The following is a 25,671-nucleotide window of genomic DNA, read 5'->3' as shown; positions in this document are numbered from 1 at the left end:
GTTAGCTTCTTGCTGCAATATTTACCAAATGTAATCATAAAGACGTTTTAATAACATCACCACCAGATATAGTTGGAAATTAAATTTAAAACATCAACCAAAAATAAAGACGAGGTGTGAAGTTTACAAATGATGTTCAATTTGCTGGGATATCTTAATTGGAGAGTTATTATTTTATTTTGAGAATGACACTAAATATATATTTTTATGTAAAATGCTAATGAAGGGGCTCAAAAGGGAGAGGGAGTGGGTGGTCGTTTTCTGAGGTAGTGAAAAATGACAGAGATGCTCCAGTGTAGGTGGGACACAGAACAGATGGAAGAAGAGACAGGTGTAGATCTGTCGTCCCCTAAAATCAACACCACTCTCAAAATCTTGGTTAATGTATACACAAGTACTGAGATGGGATGCCCGGTACTAGATTGTGGGATATTCAAGGTCCGACAAGGATGTTCACAAGCTGTCAACTAGCATCATCTGACTGCTATCCATTAATTTTTTAGTCCTACTTTGAGTAGTTTAAGAATGTTATTTACTGCTTCAACTCCAGTCCTGAATTTTTGGGGGGAAATGAAAAATGAAACCTAAGCTATATTAAATCCAGGGGAGGGCAGGACAAGCAGAGTAGAGAAATTATTGAAATTCAGATGTTGACTAGTCTAATGGTCTTAGTGTGCAATAACGGAATAAAAGAGAACAAATGAATAGACTCTGATAAATATGTATTTAGTGCAAGGCACACACATCATATATGGAAGGAAAGTGGTCCAAGCCTCTGTAGCAAAATGTGGCCCAGACACATCCGGGGGCGCTCAAAGGTATTTACCAAGAAGGGGCACTGCACTACTTGGAAAAAGACGTGAAGTGAAGAAATTATTGCAACTTTATTGCATCACATTCGGTGTCCGAGATCTGTAAATTCGACCTTGATGGGGAATAAAAGGGCTATACAACTTGGACACCAGCTGTGATAGCACAGCTTGGCATAGGAGATGTGACAACATCTTGCTGAATCACAACCTGTATACGTCAGTGGTGCTTTAGCAAATAGCTAATCATTAGGCCATAGGTACATTAATATTATTCTTCAGTAATCTCGCTCGTTTCGTGGTTGGCTCACACAGTGCATCACATGACCAGTGACAAGAATGAACCATGTGACACTGGAGGACAGATAAGAGTATATTAAAACAAACACCTACTCAAATTACATAAGAACAGCCAGGTTAGGAAGAAGTGGTTGCCTAATCACAACACACAGGGTTTGCAGTTTATTGCACATGGTTATTAATGTAATATTGCTGTGAAGCATGGTCGTGGTGCTCTCATGGGTCTAAAGATTGCACACAGATTTTGAACCTCATTAAGAGATCCAGATTTTGCCCCTAGAACGGATACACCCGTCCCTCTGGATAGATTAGAGTACCTCTCTATACAGCACCCCTTCAGACGAGTAACTTAACGGCGGATTTCAACACTGTTTTATGAAATACATATGTTTATAATGCAGCGCATTGAAACCGCCCGTATAAAAAAAAACTCTTTTCCATTTTATGAACAGTTTGTATGGCAAGTGGGTGGCATTTGTCACCTTTGCTCTAAACCTTCCCAAAATGTGTGTGGCCCAATTTGAAGCCTTAAGCATCTACAGTGACAATAGCCTATACAAGAATACAGTGAAAACCTGGAGACAATAAATTGATGGCATTCTGGGCATATGGCAAAATGACACTCTTCAAGATCTACTTCATTGGACTATTTGCTATGACCAACATATACATTTTACAAGCACTATCAGTAAAGAAAGAATAACTTTCCTACACCTGAGAAGTTATGTTGCAACTGGCAAACTAAACAGCACTTTTCATCAAAAGCCCGGTGACCAGAATTTTTTGCTCTTGTTTCAGTTCTACCCACAAACTCCCCGGGAGAATTTACGAACCAGGAATTTTTTGAGGAACAGGAGAAACTGTAGCTCAACTTCCAAATACATCTCTGAAGAACCAAACCTTCAGTCTATATTTGAAGAATACGCATACCCAAAGAAGATAATTATGTACACCTACACAGGCACTTAGCAAGATAAAAACATTACTTGAGGTAAAACCAAAAAAAGATGATGACTCTAGAACCAGGATGACAGTGTAATACAATTATCAAGACGAAATTGAAAATACCGGATGCATGCACCCAGCCCTTCCCACACCAAAGTTAGCATTTCAAAAAATCCCCAACCTTTGTGGAAAAATGCAGATACTCGCCAACACTCTTTGGAATTTACCTGCCATCAAAGTACATTATCCTTCTGACGTGTAACATTTGCCATCTCATTTTTGTTTCTTAAAAAAAACTACCCTATTGGGAACTAACACTTGGAAGCTGAGACAACACACAAATTGCCACGTCATACATAAGCAGACTGGCCACTGTCAGCTACAAAAGTTTAGTGTGACCACCAGATTAGTTAAATTAAGAGTACAAGAATATTAAAACTGTATAAAACAGAACTAGATATCAAACAACCTGGTAACTCATTATGCTCCTGAGCAACTGCACACAGGAATCATGCAGAAGACATAAACCAATGACTGCAGAACGTTACCAGACCTGCTCTTTAAAAATAGGAACAATTAAAGTTTTCTTTCAAAATCCACAATTATAGTTTAAACAACGACATTGAGTGATATTTGCTCAAACGATTGGTAGAACTGCAGTAAACTAATGGAAGGAATGCTTGAATTAATTTCAGCTACTGGCAATCATTTGTGGCCGCATTCCAGGGACGTCCACCCACTCCTACACAGAGATCACATCAACAAAAATATCCTATTTCCCTTTCTCCTTTACCTCAGTAGGTAGGTCCATAAAGAAACGCATGCATGCTTTTCTTGCGAAATGGCAGACACTTACCTACTAAGGTAAAGAAGAGAAAGTAGTAGGATACTTTTGGTGATGTGATTGGAGCTGGGGAGACTGTATCCTTCGGTCCTATTGAAAATTGTGCCTCCCCTCATCTACATATACAAGTGCGGTTTAGATTTATAGCTACACAGAGACCAGCCATATGCAAGTCAGTCTTAGTCCTGCTCCAACAGGAACAATCCAGCATACACTTCCAGGACAGATCCACTCAAGATGGGAAGACAAGAAATCCCAGACAGGTTTTGGGATATTTGTGCATGATCAGAAGTATAGCTTGATTCCTGAAGCAGCACGAGGACAGGACTCCAGTCTGGTTATACCTGATGGCCACAGGGCATCTACTGCAACAAACAAGAGAAATGCTTGAATTAACCCCAGTCACTGGTTAATGCTCAGGCTTCATTCCAATTTATCATTTATCACCCACCATGACCCTACAAATGGTCCCAGCCAGGTGCAAATCAGTTTTCCTCTTGCGCCACTAGGAATACTCCAACTTAAACTGCCAGACCAGGTATTCTCCCTCACTATAACCACAGCACGGTTCAGACACTGTAATATTGACCATTCATGTCAAAGCGCCATGATTTACCACCACGAAGCATAATGAGTGTTTGCAAAACCACAATATTTTGCAAACTAGCTCATCAAAAGTGGTGCCCAATCATGTATGCGCTTTGAAAGCAAGTTGAATTTACAGACAACCCTTATTTTATTGAGACGCTTACTGGGCAGCAAAAGTCAGAAGTTCATATTTCTCCTCTGAAGTTAAACCCATAGTAACACCTATACTGCCCACTATATGGTTTAAGCAATAAAAACTCTGAATACATTCTAGAATCACATACTAAGTCAAGATGGCCATCAATACTAGTTGCCCTATAACCATCTTTATATAAGCTCTTACACCAGGTCATCTTAGTACAATGGCACCAGCACTTTTGGGTATGCAAGGCCTATGATGCACAGGTAAAGTCCTTGAAACATCTTCCTGCCCACTTGGAATGGCAACGGAGGATTAATTAATGTCAAGGGATGTGACCTCTTTGGTGGGCATAATTAGCAAGCAAGTTGACAAAGGCATTAATCCTTTGTCCTTGTACTTTTCAAAGGCAATTGTCAATGACTTAAAATGACCTCTTCAATTTGTGTTTGTTTATCTAAAAAGGAATTAAATACCTCCGTGGATCAAAGCATGGAAAAGTTAACGCTCAAATGGACCTAATCCAGTTAAACTGGTGTTAGACGTGGGCAAAATGCAACAGAAGCTTTGTAAGTGGGTTTCTACTCAGGAATAGGTACTGTTTGACATCTTCAAATATCAGGTTACTGGAAAGCCCTGAAAATCACATTTCAAAATAGCAGCAAGTAAATATATAATATAACCTTTTAGCCCACCGTAGCGGGCTATACTGGCTATTAAAGGCTTGCTCCCACGTTAAAGGCCTGAGCCGAAGGCGAGGGACTTTAACAAGGGAGCGGGACTTTAATAGCCGGTATACCTGCTATGAAGGGCTATAAGGCTATTAGAACATTCTGCAACTAGAGGGCAAAACGTTCTAACAAATAAAACAAAGGCCTCTCGAAGCTCGATGGGATTTAAATCCCCTCGAGCTCCGAAAGGCCTTTGTAAAACATTGGAATGTTGCTCAGCGGGCCTTTACCGGCCCGTAGAAGCAGGTAGCACTCCATTGTCTTCAATGGAGCTATCAACATTCCAATGTTCCAATAAGGCATACAAGGATGTTTTAGCTAGTGTTAAGGACACAAATGTGACTTTTTAAATATTCTGGAATACTTAAATAGTCGCTATACCTTTGATTATTAACTTATTTTTCATTATATCATAGATTATGGCTACCCTTGGACAGCAGTGTCCTATTTGTAAGGAGAGAATGCATGATGGACAGAAAATTGCAATTTTGGCTGAGAAAAAAGGAACTGAGGGCATCATTACTGCCAGTCAAAACTGTGGAAGTGATGTCATCATAACTTCTATAAAGGGAGTTCATGTCGGAAGAGGTTTACTGATGGGAAAGATATTGAAGTTAAGAATCGAGAAGCAAGTACAGCATATACTGCAAAGAGAAATGCTCAAAAAGCTGCTGGGGGATTCTGCAGTGCCACTGACTGTTTTTCGGAACTCACATGAACTTGTTGTGCAAGCACAAACCGAGAACGGAACATGTGTATGTACAGACATTACAATTCTCTGAAACTATAAAAAGGTGCTGTGAAAGTCGAAGTGATGAATGGTCGTTTGTAGTGAGAGGCCTTATTGAATATGTTACTTCGGATTTCATGCTGCAGATTGTGCTTATCTTGCAGTGTAAATTTTCGAAGCTGAAGAAACATTCCCAAAGAGCATTCAACTGTTGAAAAGAAATCGAAGTAGTTGTAAGGACATTCAAGTAATGGAGAACCACATGAAGCATTTCTGAAGACTTGTAGTTACCTAGACTCGAATGATGAACAAATGTGCATTGCAGACCTAATATCCAATATGGAAGAAGGTCTACAATGAAGTGACATCCAAGCATACGCTGATAGGCACTTGAAAAGGAAGCTTGTAAAATATTATGGAGCTGGTATTATTATATCAGGGGAAAGTTATATCAGGGGATAATGAAAAAACTGATGTGGTAAATCTTTGGGAAACAGCGAATAACATTCTTCAAATGTATCATTCCAAAGCAAAGGACTGTGACATTGAACTGCAGAAGATCTATAGAATAGAAGCTGCGGCAAAACTAATCAAAAGTGATATAAATTCAGCTCACTCTGCAAGAAAAGACGTATATCAGCTACAATTGACCTCCATGCTGAAAGTGCTTTGGATTACCTTCCCAGTAGTTTGAGATTGCTGTGTTCCAAGTTATTTGTAGGAAAAGATGTCTCAACTAAAGAGGGTGAAATAGGGCAGAGCATTATGCAAGCTATCTGCCAAGAGCCTTAATATGTTTGCTCCAGATCGGTCTTGGTGTTCAACTCCACCATAGCTTCAGATCAAGGTAGCTTATTGACGTTTTTCATAGCCTGAGATTCTGTTCTTCTTAAATGAAGTTGCAACATTCAAACGAAATGCTGCACTTGCCAGTGGTTCCTGTCCCTTACTGGATATAGATGAGAGTTTTACAATTGTGTTAGCAGCCGATAATTTTGACCACAACATTCTCACCCTAGATGGTAAGAATAATATCCATGGTATGGGAATGATCGCAGCTGTAAATCCTGTGATCAAAATCGAACCCACAACTCCAAGGCACGACATTGCAGACAGCGACAAAGAATCTTGCAAAAGTTCCTATTACTGAGTACAGATCCGCAAGACACTTTCTAAAGGGCATCACTTTTCACGAACTACCAGAACCAAGTTGTAGCATCAACAAATTCGATGTTATGTGGCAGCTATCTTGGTCATTTTCTGGATATCATGGACTAGATTGGTCAGGAATGATGCACACAATTTACAATGGTTCAAGTCTTCAGCATCCAGGAAAGGCATTGTTTAGGTTCCTGCCCATAATTGATATGGCACTAAGTGATAGGACTTGTATATTATCAACAATTAAGTATCTGAGCAAGATTGCACATGATCAGAATGTTCAATTCATTGTTACATTTGATCAGCCTCTGTTCTGGAAAGCAGCGCAAACAATCAAGAAAGATTATCGCCTGCGAGGTACGATTCTTACGCTGGGATCATTTCATCCCCTCCTAAATCCTTTGGGTGCAACTGGGACTGATGAAAGGTTCAGACCTCAATGAGTTTTTTCAAGAGGTTTATGGAGCAAATTCAGTTCTTAACATGATGAGAGTCAAAGCAGTTTCTAGAGTGGTTTGAGGCCACTTAATTGTTGATGCAGCCCTAAGTGCCTTATTGACGGAAGATGTTTTTCCTCGGAATGAAGACGGTAGCAACCACATTCTAAATCAAGAATCATCACACCTGTTTGGCACGGTTATGTCACACAGAACATCAATGGAGGAATTGGAAACTGCGAATACTCGGTCTCTAGAACTTAACGCTATGGAGAAGAGATCTGACCTACAGTCACCTCAAACAGGTCAGCTGTGGTTAAAGTATCAGCGAATTATTGCCACTATGCTCAAGTTGATTGCTGCAGACATGACTGGTTCAATGGAACTGCATTTGCAAGCAATGCAGGAATGCCTCCCCATTATTGCAGTAGCTGGCCACCACAATTATTTAAAATCATCATCGATGTACCTGCAGAATATGCTCACATTGGATGCTACAAACTCTTCAGTTTACGAAATGTTTAAGAAAGGCTTGTATGTTGTTAGAAGAAGTAACAGATTCTGGGCACGACTGGGTGCCGACCTTGTTTTTGAACAAGTCTTGATGTGTACCATTAAAAGCAGAGGAGGGCTGACACGTGGAAGTGGACTTGCAGAGATTCAAAGGGCAATATGGCTGTTTCCTATGCCAGTGTGCTCTGCTGAAAACCTATCAATGCAACAATGCAAGAGTTTGCTGGCGTTTTGTTTGAAACTTGTAAATAACATAAGGGCATTGGCAAAACAAGACGAATCAGAGACAATATAGATATCCAAAAGATTTATGATCAGCTGAAACCCATTTCGCCATTCCATCCCGATACATTTCTCAGTAACATCATTACTGGAGTTGTTCCTGCACGAAACACCGTGCAACCATGAGATGTGCTTGCAAAAATAATGTGATGTTCTGTGCTGCTGCTTGTGGAGAGTGCCAAGTCAGTGGCTGCGATAATTGTGTTACTAACTAACTGAAGACAGCAGCAGTGATGCAGACGATCAATTCTTGTTTTGGGTAGTTCTAGCATTTTGGCTTATCTTATGTAATTGGTTCTTCATATGTCATTATTTATGTTTTCTTAAAAAACGTATTACAAGCAGTATAACTATTCTGAAATATATTGCATATAAAGTATTTTTTTTCCCATTGAAACGTCTATTTTCATAGACAAAACAAAAAACAATCCAAAAAGGCATGGCCACCATTTTGAAATATGATTTTCAGGGCCTTCCCGTAACCCGATTTAGTATATGTACCTATTCCCGAGTAGAAAACCACTTAAAACACTTCTGTTGCAATTTTGTCCATGGTTATTTTTTATAGTTTGACTGGACTAACCTTATGTGCAAAATTTTAGCAATCCTTTATGCTTAATTAAGCAGCACTTTTCTGACCTGCATTGCGAATAACATTTATTTTATTTTATTGCAAGCAGGACTGCAGTTCCATAACCTGCATCTGAAAGGCTGGGGAGCAATCAGTCACATATGCAGGACCGCCATTTAATTTCTAGACTTGAGGCGAGTGTTATTTTATTAGCAAACAGAACTTCACAAGCTGCAATGTGGGAGACCACACTTACGTAGAAAAAAGCAAAATTACAGTTCCTGAAGACAGTGTGCTACTGGCTAAAAAGCCCAGACTGACTGGCTGAAGGTGTGTCACATGTCATGGGAACATCTTCACCTTGGCAGTCACCTATCAGAATCTTTGCTGAAAAGCGAGCAGTCTATCATATGTTAACATTATCATAAGCACAGAGGAATAATCGGTCACTTGCCAGGGTCTGACGTGAAAGGCCAGTCGAGATGGGTAAACGTCAGTCCCGTGACAGGTTTGTTCGGAAATGCTAATAAAGTGTTTCTATTCAGTGACGAGTCACTATCACTAAAATATGAGCAGGACTTAGCACAATCAAAGGTTAGGATCACCTCTGAAATGCCAGCTGAGCTGGGACAGAATGGGTCAGTCAAGCTCAATACATTGATTTACCCAATGTATTACCACTTTATATGATGAAAATTAAGAAAACAACCACAAAACAGGCATAGCTGCACAGTGCAGATTAATTCGAAGGGGTTTCTAGGCGCTACTGACAGAACAAAACTTTGTTACACAACTCAATGGTACTCTTTATAACAAACACCCCCAGATGGATGAAAGGCTGAGTGGACTCACTGGTATTTGAATCTGTAACATGTTCAAACAGATCTTTGTAGTCAACGATAAATCCAAAAGATAGGTTTTCCTTCTATTTAAAAAAGACATAGTCAAAGGGAGACCAAATGGGGCTAGTACCTTTATTAAGTTACTCAGCATGTAGGTCTAGTGGTAATTTGTTTATTTCTCAGGCCGTTGGGCAAAACATGCATAGTAATGCTAGATAGAAATACAAAATAAAATTAAACAAGCGGTTACAATTTCATATAACTATTTACTTTGGGCCCTACATTTTGGAACCTTCGGTAGGAAATGCATATTAGTCTATAGAGGGAACAACTTTCCCAACGGCTCAGAAATCAATAGATAAGCAAATATGCAACACCACATTTAAAGCAATCAATGTAGTCTTAGCATGCATGTCCTGACTCTCTTAGGCTTAAACTGGAGAGTCAGATATAATTAAACACAAGCATTTGCATTGCAATAGGTCTCGCATTTACGAGAGTTTGAGCTAGTCGCATTGTAAATGTCAACAGCTTAAACGTTGGCAAATGCAAGTCCTAATGCATTGTAAAAAAGTTTTTGTGTTGTCAAAACCCCCATGCCGCACTTTCTCGTGCATGAAGGCCACGCCCCTTTCTTTAAAAACTGTGTCCAATAAAAGGTGCGCGGCCGCTATTAAAGTGAAACTGCGGCATGGGTGCTTTTACAAAAAAAAAAAATAAGCATCCATTTGTCAAACAAATGCTTTTTGTTTGTAAAAGCCCCCATGCCGATGTTTCACTTTAATAGCGACCTTGCACCTTTCCTTAGACACGGCTCTTCTAAAGAAAGGGGCGCGGCATTCATGCACGTGAAAGTGCGGCATGGGGGCAAATTATAAATGTGCTTTAGTTTGGCGTTATTCAGGCTGATTATCAAAAGACTTCAGGGGCGGCTCCTCCGCTAAGGCGGGGGGAAGCCACCCCACTGCTCTCAGGGCAGGAAAAATAAAATAAGAACCTCGTAATTATCTTTTTGTTTTTCGTAGGTTCAGGGCTGGCTAATGGCTAGCGGCACAGGGTGAGGAGTGGTTTGCACACTCCAACTCCGCAGGACAGTTTGGCCGTCCGTCTAGGGCTAGACAAACAGTTATGCACAATGTGCACGTTCTTCACCTAATACACAGTCTGGTGAGGAACATGCACTGGTTCCCAGTCCCCATCTGACAGTGCTCAGACCAATCACAACGCTGCATTGCAGTGTTGTGGTTGGTTATGGGGAGCCTGGGTACTTCCGGGACTCGCCGGAGGAGACACAACGGTGGAGAGACAGTCATGGCGGCTGTGAGGAGGAAAGTGGGGTTCTTTTGGTATTTTGTCCCCCCGCCAACTCTCTGCCCTTCACCCCGTTCCCTGCCAGCCGCTACTAAGGACATTTTAAAAATAATTGTGTACAGATGCATACGCTGGCTACATGAGAGACCTTGATTTTGTAAGGTTTTGTTTGGTATTCCCCCCTAGCTGATGGGGAAAGTTTAACGTGGTAAGTATGAAGGAGGAATAATGAAGAAACATGTTGACCCCACATTGCAAGAGTGTGCATGAAACACCTTTTTACATTTCTGTGGAGGAAAAAGCAATTAGTTCAAATAAAATATAATACATATACTACTTCCAACACAATGTTAATGTTGGTGAGATCTCAACTGTTAGCTTTCCCTGTGGTACTTATTACCTATTGAGAGATACAAAAAAACGGATCTAGGAATACAGGAGCAAGGGTGTTCAAGCATTAGGAGACTACACGCCACTTCACACACTAGGAGCAGTGGTTCCAAAAGTCCACTAAAGACATAAAAAAGATAAAAAGAACTTTTAGCCAACATACGTAGCAGAGTCAAACTCGATCTCCTAAAGTTGGACATAGAGGAGGGCGGCCTGGGGCTCCCGGATTTCCGCGTTTAGTACATTGCGGGTCTTCTCCAGTATGCGGCGCAGTGTTGCGCGGATGGTTCAACGCGGAAAAACGGAACGGCTACTGGCTGGCTGGTGCCCTGAAACAGACCTCCCTAGGTTCTCGATGATGGGTGCAAGAACCCCTCCGGGTTGCCCATTCGTGATTAAACGGGTTGCCTGGGCCTGGGAGCGAGCGAGCGGTCGCCCTCGTGCTGCGGAGGGCCCCTTATGCCCGTGCTCTCCCCCTGAAGCGGCTCCCAGGTTTGCGCCAGATACAATTGGTCATGGAGGTGGCCCGCTGGTGTGAGGGCAACTGCACTTCGGCGGGGGACCTATACCTTAACGATTCCTTCCAGTCTTTTGAGGCTGCAAAAGAACACTACTGGGTCCCGGATGGCCACTTCCTCCAGTATGCAAAGATAACCTGCACAATCTGTAAAATGTGTATTACGTTTCCGAACGAGGTAGAGGAATCAAGCACTCTGCACAATCCTCGACCCAGGCTCCTTCCATGGATTAATATCCCGGCCATACAAGGTCCTGAAAACAGATTGTAAAATTGACTTAACTGAGACTCGGGACAGGTGGAAGGAGGATCTACCCGTGGCATTAAAAGAAGGGGAATGGAAACACGCATTCGCGCAGGTCCAAGACATCTCGAGCAATGCCCGATTTAAGCTTATACAGTTCAACTACCTCCACTGCACCTATCTGACTCCCCTGTGCCTATCCAAGTTTGACCCATCACGCTCACCTAAGTGCCGGAGATGCGGTGCCACCCCTGCTCACTTCGTACATGTGACCTGGGATTGTCCCATGATCCGCTCCTACTGGAGCACTGTGCTGGACACTTTGCGGAGGGCACCAAAACTCCCAATTGAGCCATCAGTCAAACATTGTCTGCTGGGGGTGCCGCCGATGGGCCACAACCCACATGCAGCATAACTTCACCATGCTTGGGCTGGTATTGGCGAAACGCTGCATAGCTATCCACTGGACGCTAGCCACAGCCCCCCCCCGCAGAAATGGAAGACGGACCTCTGCGAATGGGGGTAGAGAAAGAACGCCATCTACGCACGGTCCGCACGGAAGAGAACGCGGACCGAGATTTAAAGACCTGGGTAATTATGTTGGAGAGTACGCAGGGGATAGATCACATTGGAGGGAGCAACACTGATCTCCCTCGGAACGGGACCCTGATATCCACACGGAGTAACTCCCTGGCGGGCTCTCCCATGGCTTTACAATGACTACAACTCCCGCCCACCCCCCCATTAAGGCAACATTTCCTGGTCCACAAAATGCACCTGGGTGTCAACAGACAGCTGGCTTACATTTCGATCCCTCGGAGACACTGTAGATTAACTATGCTTTCTTCACTACTTCACCCGCCACTTATTACCCCTTTGCATCATTCTTCACCCACCCAGACGCACCCCGGAGGGGGACAGGGACAGAGAGTGAGGGACGCTGCACCACGTGAAAACCTCTCTCGAACCTCAAACAGAGACACACAAGTACAATGAGTGGGAGGATCCCTTTACCACCAGATGCTGTCAATAGCAACAATAAGTTTAAACGTTTTGTTGGTTAAAAAAAACAAGAAAAAATATAAAGTAGTAATATGACGGGAAGATAGCAACTACAGAAATCACCCCTGGGGTAGCACAGACGTGGCTACAGGTCGGGCAATATGAGGCGAAGCCGCCTGCTGTGTATGTCTGAAATGTTGCATTTGAAATGAGGGCTGGGTTAATACAGGAGATCTGCTTGTGTAAGATGCCTGCAATTCTCCGCTCAACATTGTAAGAACTGTACCAATTGGTAGGGAGATCACATAATTATCGATGTTTCTGAAACAATGTATGTACATTGATCCTGGTCTGCTTACTACCAATTAAAATAAATTAAAAGAAAAGAAAGGACTAAAAAGAATAACTACTGAAATGTTTTGAAAAAGCAAACTGTTAAAAGAATGAATGACATTTTAGGGCAATCAACCAATCATATAGATCGCCATCTTCTTTATAGACATTATAATTTTGCTTATGAATTACTATGAGGTAGATCCACTCTGATGATGGGTGAAGGCTAGAGTTCCATTCAATGGAATAATTAAAACAATATCTATTATAGCTGAGACACCACAGATTTTGGAGAACATCACCAATAAAACACTGCAACTTTAAGAATAGTCTGCTCTAAGCCATTTCGTTTCTGTGTATACACATGGCAGATTGCAGCCTTTGGAATAGGGCTTAATGTGCACAATATTACAATGATAGTATATCTCATCACAATACATTAACTGTCCACAACTCAGCTTCCTCTCCTAAAACTCGTGGACTTAAAGTTTGCCTTTGATCATGTACAGCGCTAAGCTGCCTTTTGGCTAGTTTGTGCTACAGAAATGCCCTTAGGAGCGTATCCTGGATCTGTCGGAGGACTTGAGTTTTACTAGACACCATACTTCGAATCACATGGGCAAACACTGCCTGCCAATGTGCGGCTATTAACTGCCACTGTTGTAATGACAATACACTTTATGACAAACAATACTGTAGAATCTGGTATACAGCATTGTCACCCATCTCAGTTTGGTTTCTTGATTTTCTTATCGATTTTTTGAACTTGCTTTTGCTTACTTTTTCTCTAGCATTTTCTCCTTCACTAGAGCATTCACTTGCGCCACTGGGTTGGTTTTCCTTGCGCTCCGTTTTCTTCCCTCTCTCACAATGTATATACTCACTCCATAGCTTTATTTGAATGCACACACACACACACACACACACACACTTCCTTTTCCCTTTTCAAATTTCTCTTCTACCCCCCCCCGCAAGTATGAGGTTCATTACTATAGAGCTTGTAGGGACAATACTGACAGCAGCACCATTAAGTGTACCTATCTCCTGCTGACACTGCATTTTCCCCACACTGCTCTCTTTCTTTTGTAATTCTTGAAAACTCCTGCTATTAATGAACGGATTCTGTCAAGTGACTGGAGGTCTCGGCTTCACTGAAAAATGTTTCAACCGGAAGCACAGAATATCACGGATACTGTTGTACTAAGCCCCCTCAATTACAATGGGAAGGAACAAAAAAAAGTGAATTGTTTCAGAATGCCCTACACCTAAATAAGCAAAGAAATTGTGTAACAGAACACCAACAAAATGCACGATATCGTCTGTGGTAAAAACTACACGTTCTTTACTTTTGCCTTTTTGTATAGGTAAAAGAAGCTGACAACACTACAAAGTCATCTCAGGTCAGACCTTTTGTAGGTGTTTATTGCTCTTGGATGTTTGCAGTCATCGCTTAACGTCCAGATGCCCGCTGATACTGGTCAGGAGCAGCGAAGTAGAAGATATAGTACTTTTCCCTCTTAATATCCACCCCAAACAGCACCCCCCCCCCGTCTGCTTTCCTCTCTCATCATTTCTTCTAAACATAGCATATCCACTTTGCCTCCCTCTTCAAGCATCTCTCGAACCCAGTCCAGATGAGCGGTGGAAGCCTTGCGCAGAATGCGCTGAAGGATGTATATTGCTACAGTGAAGGTCTGCAGTATTTAGCATCTGTAATAAGTTGTTAGGGGTGAGAATGACGGTAATTCAGGTGCCTCAAGTCAATTAACAGTGCAAGGTTCAGGACTCCTGTAGGAAGGTGGAATCTGACTATATGGTTGCCCCCAACTTTTTGCCTGGTATTTGGATGGTTTTTGACTAGTCTGGCTGGGTTCCTGCTATCCAGGACCCCAGCCTATCTGCTTCCTCCCTAAAACTGATGTGAGTACCCTAGGTACAACCCAATTGGATACTGAGGATACCCTGTCAGCCCTTGTAGATGGTACCCTAGGTACCCAGGGCATGGGTCCCTCAGAGGCCTAGCAGGGCTGCAGCACTTATTGAGCCACCCTGGGACAGCCATACCAAATGACACCACCAGACCACTACTGTAGTCTGGGTAAGGTGGTGCTTGCACCCCCTTACAGGGATACAGGTACCCTGTATCCCACCTATGTACATCACATGTATTCTCATTGGTCACCCCTCAAGCAGGCCTTGCTAATCCTACAAGGCAGGGTGCTGGGATATGTGTGAGGGGGGACCCCTACCTGAGTAGAGCCCCTCTGCAACCCTCGTAAAAATCATTGCTGGGTTGTTTGTAGTGTAGCCATACCATATACTCTTAACCGCATTATAAGTATATCGCGATAGCGTGATAACTTGAGAATGGCTACACAGAACCATATCGTGTTTGGTGTCAAACATGTAGGAGTCATACCCCCAGTCCAGCCATGAGGGCACGATTCCCCCCTGCTAGAGGGGCGATATGGGAAAAGCGACAGAATTTAGACACCAATTTAAAAGTGCACCCGTATCACAAAATGGATGCTACTCGCCACCCACACGACTCTGGCTGCCTGTTGCTGGGCAAAACCCCAGCCTCGGCAGCTGGACAATAGGGATCCTGTTGCAGGGAGGTGCCAGCACCTTCCCAGACAGGCTATGTGGATTGGAACTGGGTGGGTGCACCATAGGATGCCTTTCAGAGTTGCACGTAGGCTGCTGCCGCGTCTACATTCTGCATACACCGCCTGGAACCGGTTGAGGGGCATCCTGCCCCTCGCCCAGGCGGGAAACACACAAAAGGGGAGAGGGTGTAGCCACCCTTTCCCGCCTCAACTCTCATTGGTGGACACTGATCTGGACACTCCCCTAATCTTGTGGACAAAGGTGAATAACGTGTCCCCAGAGAGATAGATTAATCTTGGACTTCACAGACTTGACCTTCGACAAGCTGCTGCCCAGCTGACTGAAGAAATCTCCCTTGGGGTAAAGGAGTTACCCCCCTGCTTGGCAGGCACCTGAAACACTGCAAGTGACCCTGTTGGAACTTCGCTGCTCCTTCGGACATAGACGACTCCTCTCAACCTTGAGGTGGGTTTCCTAGCATCCCAGAGGCCAGTGAGCGTGCCCAGCAAGTCTGAGCATCGTGGACCGCGTGGGTGCCGAAATCCCCAATACCCCAGGACACCGGCCACCTCTTGTGTAGCACACGACCCTGACCAGTGGGGAAGTTGTGCTTTGGCCCAATATGAGCCAACCTCTCAGCAGCAACTGTGCCAAAGATCAGCGCCCTAGCTCACTCCGGTGGCCCGTGGGCACCCTTTTACGCACTCCAAATTGCTGCCTTCCGCGGTCCCTTGTCTCTCGACTTGTGGGCCCTAGCGGAGACCAATTTCTACTTTTAAGAGTTTCCCTGGTTGCTCCAGGCCTGCTCTACAGTCTCCTCGAAGGAGACCTCGCCCTGACCTCGTGGGTCTGCACCAGTAGCTGATTTGTTCATCTTTCGTGGGTTGCGGTTGCCAAGGCTTAGTGGATCCAATCCAGACACTAACACCGCAGCGACCCTCATCCTTCGTGGGACAGTCGCCCTCCAGAAGCTGGCCTTCCTTGAAGCCTCCCGGAGCCCGTGGCTGCAGATCCAAGCTACACCTTTTCCACTTGAAGCACCCGACATTGAAGGGCTCGTTTCCTTGAGCTCCCTGGTCACTGTGCCGTGACCCAGACTCTGTCCCCTCTGCTTTCAGGATCTTCTCTACAAGATCTACAACTTCATTCTTCACGGCATCATCGACGCTTTTGGCTAGCAGCAGTTTTGTACATTTTCCCATTGAAAATCAGCCCGCGACCCGACATCGAAAACGACCTATGCACCCGGCTTCCCTGGGGCAGGTAACAGTGGTACCTCGGTACTCCCGTGGTAGTGGGCTCCTCAAAAGCTTAACTCTAAGTTTTTAACTTTGAACTCCTGCTAGAAGTGTCTTTAATCTGTTTAAATCAAACCGCGACATTCTCAATAGGCTTTAATAGAGATCCCGATAGCAGCTATTTCCACTGCACGCGCCTCCCGTGGGTCCCCTTCCTCATCACCTGGGGTGGATTCTAAAGGGGCCAGCGATCCTAAATGCCCTAGGCATTGTCTGTAGAATTGTCGTGGTTCTTATACCACTTTTTTAATATATGGTTTGGTCCCCCCCCCCCCGGGGCCCTGTGATTCCAGTGCTATTTATTGTATCTATAAATGCTTGTTTGAATTGTAACTTTACCTCTAGCCTCATAAAGAGACTTGTGGGATTCTGTTTAGAATAAATACATATATTTTATATATATATACCTGTGTGGACTACTCTTTCATTTGGTCATTCAAGAGGTTATCTATGGTAAAACAATAAGCTTAACACTCCTTCAAGACTTAGCCTGAAGGCTGCTCTCCACAGCTACCACTAGGATAGCTTTCTTTAAAGGTTGTCTTTTAAACCTATCACCTTAAGATTCGAATTGGACTGGTGCAAGGTGGCCACTATAACTAGTGATCAGCATATGCCAGGCCAACTTCTCACAACTCCTATATGTTTATGCACGCTTCTAGAGATGCTGGTTCACGATCGCACTAAATATATCTCAGCTTCTAACACCACCAACTCCGCATGTTTTCCTGAGTTTACCCCAGAATTTGAAATCAAAGGACTTGATGCATGAAAATTAACTGTGGAAAACAGTACATTAGTTGGTAATAGTCTTGTAGGAGTAGTCCAATGGCAATAGCGGGTTAATTGTTTATAAGTAACAAAGGTAGGGTAATAATTCACAGGCAAATAAGATTACTAATTAATATTAACTGAGCAAAACAGGTATAACAAGTACGATAGCAGTCAAAATAGAAGACTATATCATAAACTGCCCAAAGATAAGCAGACTGAACTGGTGAGTCCAGTGATAAGGTGGAGAATAGTTTAATCCACATATATAAATGAACAAAGGGGTGACAATGTACTTCACAATTGGTAGTTGGGTTTCTGACATAAAGGCCCATTACTCCGGTTCATCGCTCAACTTTTAGCCAACATACATTCCAACTCTAAATGCTGAGCCGTCCATGACTGTCAATATAGCGTAAAACGTTACACAGTCTTGCCTAGTAAGAACAACTATACTTCTCAAAACTTCAAATCAGGTTACAAAAACTGAGGGGGGAGCATGAGTTTAACATTAACCATGTAAAAATAAGTTTAAATATTTATCTTGGGAAAATTAAAAGGAGCCACTGGTTTATAATATGTTCACTTATGATGAATAAACCTAGAAATATGTCATTATTGTTTTGATTCACCTAGCGGGAAACTGGCACAAGCCCGGTTGATCTCTTTTAGTAAAGTAAGAAGCTCTCGACCCCGAGCGCGCGCTGTTTGGTTTGCTAATTAACCAGGAGCTTCAGCTATAGCCAGAGACGTTTTAAGGCATGGGCAAAGTGGGCTCTGGCCCAGGGCCCCAGCCTTTCAGGGGGGCCCCTTGGAGCCAGGTCTGTGCTGCAGATTCTTGTCCGAATGACTTTGAATAATTCTTAAACATATTTTCTAAATACCGTTTTCCATTAAATTATTTTAAATGAGGGTGATGTGTGAGAGTGCATTACAGATATTTTTCAGAGAAAATGTTGTGTTTATGTTTCATGCAACATCCCTAAAAAGAAGTTTTTTAGACCAAAACAGGACCTCACATATGAGAAATGGGAGGGTGTCACACAGAGATTATTTGCAATAATATTAGTTAGCTGCTGCAGTGATACAATATTGAAGTCACATGTCCAAAGAGGGCATGAAATAGCTGAAAATGGATCATAAATTCGAAGCTGTTCCAAAGAGGGGCCCCAAAAATACCTCTGGCCCAGGGCCCCCAAAATCCTTAAGATGTCCCTGGCTATAGCAGTTGTACCCAATCAGGCCGTTCCCACGCTGCTGTCGGGAATTCCAGTCACTCACAGCAGCCCCAGGTCACGTTACTCAAAGCAGAAGCTGCCCTGGCAGAAGGCACGCGCATCCAGAGGGAGGGAACACGGTCGGTTGTACAAGAGTTATAAATGAGGACAGGAGATGTGTGCACAGGCTCACTGATGCAAATCAGGTAGTATTTGTGCAAATTGTCACAGCAAGAAGGACAATAATTCAGAGTCCATATTAAGAACGGGAACAGGATGGATGAAGCTCTTGTCAAATTCCCGGTGGCCCCAGATCTTCAATCCCACAGAAATAGTTTGGAAAATCAACTGTTCTCCGTTTTTGGACTTGATCTGAGATAAGAATTTCTGATTTTACTTTATCAGAAATGTGCAGATCTACAACGTCAGCTATCACGCACACACACGATGACTTTGGAACTGTCACTACTGGAAATACAGTTTACAAGCAGTCACTTCGACATATGTAGTTAATAACTAAAATGTGTATCGCGAGTCTCCAGGAACGTTTTAACTTAACGAGACATTGATGTTAACCCGGCAGTGCAGCTCCGGAAAATCTATATGCAACTTTGAGTCAAGCAGGTTGACTCAGTCTTTCGAGCTTTCAGAAGCCAAAAAATGTACGTGTTATTGATGAGGAGGTGCAAAAAGCGCCTACAGACAGCTCTGTTTGCGGTGTGCACTCCCTAAAGAGTCACAGCACTACCTTTCATATGAAAGAATGTGGTAAACTCGGAGCTTGCTTTATGCGCCTGCTAGGATGTCTGGGCATATCCAAGGCCTATAAATAAGATTTCAGATGCATAACCATGTTTCTATCTTTCTTTTAAAACAAGCCATACTGGTTCACACGTGCTAGGCTTCGCCTAAATACACCTTTCGAAGAATCATACCTGGATGTTGTGCAATGGAGTTCCAGCCCTCCTGAACAGGCTCTCACTTGTTTGTTCCCTTCTATAATTGTACTTTTTCCTGGAGGACTGCAGGGTGAAACTTGAAGGGAGAAAGGTACAGCCAGGGCTTTAAGCGGGCCGGGTCTCACCGTTGCTGAGCACTGGCAGTTTTTTAGAGAGGGGCTCGAAACGGGTCTCTACAGGGCTCTGTTTTGTGCCCTGACACAGGCAGTCCGTTTTTTTCCGGACTGCAGTGACAACAGGCACATCGATGTGCGCGTGCTCACTTCTCACTAGTGGAGAAGTTACGGCATGACGTCATGCCAGGTGTGCCTTGTAACATAAGGGAAATCCTTTAACCCCTTCGCTGCGGCGCGAATTCCACTGCAGCGCTGGGGGGGTTTGTGGCGCCGCCATGCTCATGACGGAACCACGCCGTCATGAGTCACGGGCGAGCTGTGCTCATGACGGCGTGGTTCCGTCATGACTCCACCCACTTACGCTAATCGCCCGCACAGGCGGGGAATCAGCGCCGCGTGGGCTGAGCGGCCGCCAACCGCCGCAGCATGACGGAACCACTCCGTCATGAGCACACGGCGCCCGTGGCTCATGACGGAGTGGTTCCGTCAGAAGCATGCAAGGGGTTAAAGAGATGCATTTTCTCCCTGGATTTCCCTGCTTTTTTTATTTAAACTCAGGAGCAGCAACATTGTCGTGGTGTCACCAAGGCTTTAAGTGCAAGCTTTTTCAATATTATATACAACCTATAGTTGCTGCTTAATTATCTTACGCAACTAACAACCATTGACAAAGCCAATAGTCCTGACTACTTGTAGGTATGATGTTACTTGTTGTATCATATCTGGATGCAATGACAGAAACAGCAAAATACAAGTAGGGCGGCACACAATGCTAAGCGAAGATTTTTAGCTTACGTGTTTTTAAGCCACGCCCTTAATTAAATTGGCCACGCCCCTTTGAGAGACCCCCCAATTTTTTTTATCCCACTTAAAGCCCTGGCTACAGCTGACGTAAGGAAACCTGGATTTGTCCATTTTAAGGTCAGTAGAAGACGCAAAGATGAGAAAGGAAAATACTTTGTGGATTGTAGAACACAAAATATATTAAAAAGCAGGCATCTCTCGCACATGCCTATCTAATACTGGTCAATTCATAAGCACCGAGTACTGCAACAAGGACAAATACATCACATTCTGAACATCTAGCTACGTTAAGGCATGGGCTGTTGCTGATGTCTCAGGGACATCAAAGACCTGGGCTCCTCTGCTGCAAGTCCTGCCCTGCCAAGTGGTGTGAAATCCAGTCCTGGTCCCTTGGTGGTGAAGTTGGTGCTGCAACCAAGAAACCGATACATCGAATCCAAATGGTCAGTTTGGAACCGACACAGACCTGCAAAACCAATGAAGCCGTGGACACCGCTCGCCACATGTGTGATGCAATGACCTCGACTTTCAATGCAGCCCCGACTTTGACACAGTGCCTCTGAAGAACTGCCACTGTGTGAGTCTCGGACACTGCCACAACAAAGTCTGTGATGCACCGCTCCGACTACAACGCAGTGTGGCTTTTCGACCGACATCGCTTTCAGCCCAGCAGTTCAACTTCGATGGCGCAGAATCCACGCATCGCGCTATGACCTCGATGCCGTGTCGTCTTCAGGAACGGAGGCCTTGCATCCGCAATCAACACATCTCCTCCTCTGCGCAACACATCGTCACGGAGCGGCAAAGCTTTGACGTCCTTTCACCACCTTAAGAAACCGATGCATCACCTGCATCCGCTACGCCTCACCTCCTCTGTGCCACGCATCGTCTGCGATTTCCAACGCATCCAAGGTACTGCAAGTGGATCTGCGCGATTCTTGTATCCAGCCCGCACTCCATCGAGGTCAAACTGAACTTTGGGATTTGTCCCAGTCAAGCACGACCAGATAGCCTCAGTAGGAGCTACTGACTTAAGTCTTCTTTGGTCTTGTTTTACAAAGATAAATATTGGCTATTTTTCTAAACTGGTGTGGAATACTTTTGTGGTGTTTTCATTGTGTTACTGTGTGTCTGTGCACAAATACTTTACACATCGCTTCTTTACTTTAGCCCGACTGCTCTGTTCCAAGATACCAGAGAGTGAGCACAGGTAAACTTTAGTGTGTATTCACTTACCCTAACTAGAGTATGGATCCCAACTTGGACAGGGTGCATATCTCTGCCAACTTGAGACCTAATTTCTAACAAGGACTGAAAAAGGCTGATCAAAAAAAATCAACGGTTAAAAGAGGTGGACACAAAACCACGGTAAGTACATTGGAAACGATAGATCTGTTAAGAAAGCTGCATTGTCAAACCTAGATCTAATGATGAGACGGCAGAAAGGATTTCCCGGGGCTATATCAGATGAATTTTGAGGCCATAAAGTCAGGTATCATATGATACGTTGTTTTGTGAACAATCACCAAGTCTTTAAATAGGGCACTTCCATGAGAATAGGTAGCCAATGCAGTAATTTTAAGGTGGGGTTGACTTTAGACAAGACAGTAACCAGACATGTTGCAGCATTTGGTAAATTTAGATGATGAAGACATCCAGAGAGGTTCGGGGGAATGAATTACCATAGCCCAATAAGGATTAAAACACTGATGAGCACGTATGATCTGTTTTCATTAAGTGTGTTAATGTATACATTATGCCCTAGTACTGAACGCTATTGTATGTATATGGTATTTCTATAGCACGAACTAAGCCAAAAAGTAGGAGAGTGATGTACATGGTGAAATGCAAGTTAATTCACAAATAAAAGGAAAGGAAGCCGAGTTGTGGACAGTTAATTAACGTAGTGTTCTTTAAAGAGATGAGTCTTCAACTCTCTCCTAAATTGGAGCAGTATTCGGGGCGGTCCTGGTGGATACAGGGCTGTTGTTCCAGATCCTGGGTGCATAGATTGAAAAGCCCTATTTGTCTTGTTTGTTTTCTTTTTCACACTTTTTAGTCTGATGGTGTCCTGCCTACAGGTGTGCTGAAACCCACCAGAGATGGTGAGCTGGTCTGCAAGATAAGCAGGGGTGATGGCAGAGATGAACTCCTATGTCTGACCTTATTTTTGCCTTACAAACTAAGAATAGATCAGCTCATAAGCATTTTTAACGTGCTCGCTATTAGGCTGTTCAGCAGGACCTGTGCCAAAAAACTGCAACAGCGAATGGTGACTGTACCCAGCTGGAATGTACTGGCATGCCCAAACCAAACTAAAACAGCTTGTGGTATACTAAGGTTTGATACGCCAAGTGCAATCCCCAATCACCTGTAAGGTACAGCATGCAAACATTGTGAAAACCATGATTGATGCCACAAATGAAGTATCCTAATATACTGCGAGCATGCCATGAGGTGCAAAGCACACTGGAGCGCAAGTCCTTGCAAGTATTACAGATTCCACTTTCAGGCTGAGGCTATTTGTTTTCCCCTATTTAAATCGTTCAGCTCTTGTGTTACAACAGTAGAAAGTTTTGTATTCATCGTGTCCTTTTCTAGACAGCAGTTTCTGTAAACTTGACAGGGGCTTTCACACAGAACCCGGGCATAGCGCAGCAGGTATTGGTATGCAAATGCTCAGCGGGAAGACCCAGCTTCCCCTTCAAAAGCCTTATTCAGAGCTGCCTCATACTCCATCGTTCCCAAAGTGGAAGCCACGCCAACAGCACACCCCTGCAACGGACCGAGCTCTCCCACTGTGCATCACTCAAGCCGGGTTAACGTTAACCCTGATTAGTACAAATACCTACATACAGCCGTTTTAATATTTCGTGCATACATCCGTTTTTAAGTTTTCTTCGCTTGTCGCATGAAGCCATCCTCTGCTTTTTAAGATGATATATGCATATACATTAGCAGATGTGGCGAAGCAAACAAACATGTTACCAGAAGGTGCACACGATCATAAACCAGTCAAGATGCAAAGTTACACTAGCGCCAGTTACAAAACTTAAAGAAGTGCACACAAAGAGCAAGAAAGCAATAATTTCCGCGAAAGAAGCGGAATCAACTGTGTATGTTTAAAGCGTAATGGCTGACATTTCCGCTCGCACTGGGGCATTTTATGGTAAGTTTTAATGCAACACGTGATTACCAATCATAGGGATAAACCATCAGCAGTGATCGACAGTGGAAATGTATGCAACCTTTTCCACAAGTCGCAACATGTTCTTGGACGAATCAATCTTTTGCATTCACTCGTGCATACGTAAATAGGTAGTGTGGGCTGCGCGTCGCAGAGCAATCACGAGACGTAGGTTTTGCAGCATTTGTTTTCAATCATGCGCACATGTCTGGCAATCCTAATCGGCATCTTGTTACCAGTGCCTGACCTTCCATTTAGAATGGAGTACTACTCACATGATCTACAATATAGAATGAATACACGTGACTGACCCATACCATAAACTACAATTCAAAAGCTTCACTTACTTTACTACGGTACAAAGAAAATGCCACTGCATTATATAGAAATATACGCCTACTGCCTGACCTACAATATAAAGCTAACACCCCTGACTCACCAAAGCCACTGCCGCTGACTGACCTACAGTAAGTAAACATTACAAACGCCTGACCAGCAAGATAAAGACAATGCCACACTGACACACCTACAATAGAAAGGCAGATACACTGGCTGACCCACAATAAAAAGACAATAACTCTTAATGTCCTATGACATGGACAATGACTGACTTTTGATGCAAAGCCAATGGCGCCAAAAGACCATCAATGTAAAAGGCAACAATACTGCCTACTACCAATATAAAGATAATACTAGGAGCGCATCCTCAAGAAAAATAAGTAAAACCACCTAGTACCGGCATTGCGATCCAAATAGAAACACTTTAAAACGAGAGACAAGCAATGCTATGATTACACAAAAGTCTCGGCTACAAAATAAAAACAGTTTTTTTTTTTAAATGGCATGTACTCAAACATGTTTAAACACACCTACCTGACTAATCGTTTAAAAATGCATTTTACTCAACATGCTAATACCTCTGAATAAGATGAACGTTTCCTAACGTGAAACTTACCTCTCCTCTCACGATTGAAGAACTGAAGTCATCCGACTGCCCTTATTTCGCTTCCGACTCTTACCAAACCAACTTCAATATGTTGAAGGAGAGGGGAGGTAATCGGAACGCTGATTTCAGTGATTGACAGGCGAAGGGGTGGATCTGGGAGGGTCTTTGTGGCTGTAAATCCCAGTGAAAGCCGCGATTGGTTAGAAAAATGACTCCCTTAGAAAACTCCCCTCCTATCAATAAGAAGCCGCCCTGCTGATGCACCGGAAGAGACCGCCACGCTGCTCCTAAAAACCATGGCCCAGCAGCACGGAAGCCGCCGCCACACGCTGTGTCCCGCCACACCGGCGTGCATACTCGCTCGTGTTGGGGCAGGTAGCCTGCTGGCTGACATTCTACACAGCTTCACCGGACGGGCTGGTTGCCCTGCCTAAATGTGACGGCCTTTTCCCACGTGTTCTTTTATCTTGATTGAGCGATAGCATCCTACGCTGCATGTAAACAGACAAAGTGCGTGTTCATGCGTGTACATGGCTGCGAGCTGTGTATCCTGCCTTGGTATCGTGCGTTCTCTGGCCCACTGTTTCCCCCCGCCCGTACTCTGCAGTCAATCCAGCCTGCTGCGGAAAAATCCGGACTCGGGCGCCGAGGAGGGAGCTCCGCCTACCGGAGAAACACCGAGCAGGACAGGAGTGGGCGGTAGCCCCATGTGAGCGGGGTATTGGAAGTGGGGCTCTCGTTAGTCTGCGAAAAGGTTACCACAGTAATACTGAATTACCTAGTCCTTGCCTTTTTTTTGTAATTATTAATATTTTTTTTTTACCCATCCAAACTCGGGAGTGCGGCTTTGGTTTATTATGCCCAGTGCTTTAAATGTGTACTTTTTATTTTGAGAGGGAGAGTACATGTATTACTTATCAAGAAAAACGTAATACTTCTAATTGGAGAGTACCGGCCCTTCTCATAACTAAGCAGGTGCTCTGTTGCAGAGTGCCTGCACTTCTATTTTTCCACTTCAAGCACTGATGATACCAGAAACAAAAGACTAACAAGCGTGAAAATGACAGTTTGTGA

General features: G+C 43.8%; 1 protein-coding gene across 4 annotated transcripts in view; it reads right to left on the bottom strand.

Annotated features, from left to right (window-relative positions):
• Nucleotides 1–25,231, bottom strand: part of FAM107B (family with sequence similarity 107 member B) — a 271,881-nt gene extending 246,650 nt beyond the window's left edge. Inside the window, exon 1 of one of the 4 annotated variants that reach the window (XM_085652939.1) lies at nucleotides 24,607–25,231. The gene's annotated coding sequence lies outside the window, so the exon portion shown is untranslated. The remainder of the gene's footprint in view (nucleotides 1–24,606) is intronic. The other 3 variants (XM_085652940.1, XM_085652942.1, XM_085652943.1) reach the window with 3 other exon arrangements.
• Nucleotides 25,232–25,671: the final 440 nt, after the last annotated feature.

Source organism: Triturus cristatus, chromosome 4_1 (genome assembly GCF_964204655.1).
Source record: "Triturus cristatus chromosome 4_1, aTriCri1.1, whole genome shotgun sequence".
Lineage (NCBI taxonomy): Eukaryota > Metazoa > Chordata > Amphibia > Caudata > Salamandridae > Triturus > Triturus cristatus.
This window is presented reverse-complemented; position numbering and strand designations above follow the sequence as displayed.